A 2,500-nucleotide genomic window follows, 5' to 3' on the forward strand; every position below is an offset into this window, starting at 1 on the left:
TTAGTACAGACTGTACCAAGAGTAACCAAAACTTCTTCTTGAGCCACTTAAGTCTTACTAACATTTTCAAATTGAAGGAATAATTCATGTAGGACTTTGGGTTTTTCTCAAATCTGGCGACTTTAGCTACATCAAAAATAAGTGTTTGTTATTCCTTCAGAAACTTCTAAAGAAACGTTCTTCAGTTTTGATTCTCTTTCTTGCTCTTCTCTCCGGTTCTTCTTTGTCGAGTTTATATGTGTCAAGTTCTTTTAATTTAAGTTCTGTAAACCTGCTTGACTCTCCTCAAAGACAAGGCATCGTCACTCAAGATTTCCTCAGCCACTAACTTCTGCACAACTTTCTTTTTTAGTTCTAACTTTGTCCAATCAGTTGTGACTTGGACCCTGTAAGCACCCATAATTAGAACTCAATCAGCTTTATTGCACATTTGGATATATGCCAACAAAGATAAACTTACTTATTTTATATACTACCATATTTGTATGTATCTTCATTAACTAATGGTCAACATTGCTATATTTGCCACTAATCAAAATTGAACCAAGCTTACCATTGATTAACCTCAATGAAATTCCTAATTCTTAACAAGAGCAAACTAATGAATGCAAGGTTTAAAGAGGAAAGCTATTTATGCTTTAAAAGGCAACAATCATATAAGATTAAAGATCAATAAACATATATATCTTTAACTGTAAAATCAAAACATTAATGTAAACTAGGTTAATAAAAATCAATGGTAACCAAGTTGCAATAAAAATTAATGACTTTAAACCAATGTTCTGAACTTGACCTGTGCCGAAAGGTCAAAGTGCCTTAGGTCAGGAGGCTCTCATCTTAATCAACATTTGCTCTACTCATGTTATCATAAACACAAATCCCACCAAAATAAAACTTTCACAAAATCATCAATTATTTTAATTCCTAGAAATCCCTAAAGTGTATAACTAATAAGCCAAATGAACTAAATTAGGAATATTTAACAAAAAAAAACCTCTGAGTTAAATAGTTTTTCTCTAAATTAGACCTTGTTATTGATAATAAATAGCATATGATATTGATTTACACCATTCAGATAACCATACATTAAAAAAGAAACAAGAGCAAGTCTAGGGTTTATGTACAGAACAGAACCTCATGAATATATCATCCAGCAGTTATGACTATGAGAAATTATCTAATATATAATTAAGGAGTTCCAGAGCTTGACAAAAAAACGAACAAAAACCGGGTACATTTATGGAGCTTTCACAAAAAAGGTCCGAAATTAAAGCCAACCAACAACAGTCTGCCGGTCGGTTGTGCACCGATCTTCACATCGCTTTGTTGTTAAATGGAATGAATGATTTACTTCTGAAATATATAGATTTGGCAAAAGCGGTTTACGTAAATTCAACCAAAGTTAAACCAGTTTACAAGTATTTATGAGCAATTATAACAAATTTATTCCAATGCAGGTTTTACATTATTCACTTGAGCTTAACTTCATTAATTATCTACACTTATTTGCACAATGTAGTTTTGTTAGATATACACATGCACACACACACACACACACACACACACACATATATATATATATATATATATATATATATATATATATATATATAGAGAGAGAGAGAGAGAGAGAGAGAGAGAGAGAGAGAGAGAGAGAGAGAGAGAGAGAGAGAGAGAGAGAAAGAGAGAGAGAGATAAAAACACACACACACATAAATATATACATGTACACACACACACATACATATATATACATGTATGTATGAAAGTGTGTATGCATGTACATCATGTCACAGAATTTACTTATCATATCCCTTGTTCAGTGCACTTTCTATCTTTCACATCTTTTTGCTCAATGCATCAGCAGTTAATGGACGCCTGTCCCCAAATGGAGACCCACGTGGACCAGCGAAAAAAAAAATGTGTAGCAAAATCATCCTGAAAAATTTAGAGAGAAAACGGGAGTGGCGAGCATGTGCGTGTCTTTGGCGATGACACCATGAAAGGAGGCATTTTAGATGACTTTCGCCGTGTTGCGGGCATTGAAGCGAAACACACACACACGCACGCACACACACACACACACACACACACACACACACACACACACATACACACACACATATATATATATAAAGAGAGAGAGAGATCTCATGACATCTCAAGCTGTACGTTTTCAAGAAATTAACTTCTAACGTTACAATCAAATAACATTTTACGCCTACATACAGACAGGCATCGGAAATTGATAGGTTTGTTGCCGTGTGCTTGTGTGCATGCATGTGAATGAATAATCAAATTCAGCGTTGGCTTTCTTGTAAAAGAAAAATATATATATTTACGTAGACGCTGCGACGACACACACACACACACACACACACATACATACGCACACACACACACACATACATATGTATAAATATAAACATATATGCATATATATATATATATATATATATATATATATATATCTATATATATGCATATATATAGATATATA

Source organism: Penaeus japonicus, unplaced genomic scaffold (genome assembly GCF_977035675.1).
Source record: "Penaeus japonicus unplaced genomic scaffold, GWHDUDI00000001_assembly GWHDUDI00000039, whole genome shotgun sequence".
Classification (NCBI taxonomy): domain Eukaryota; kingdom Metazoa; phylum Arthropoda; class Malacostraca; order Decapoda; family Penaeidae; genus Penaeus; species Penaeus japonicus.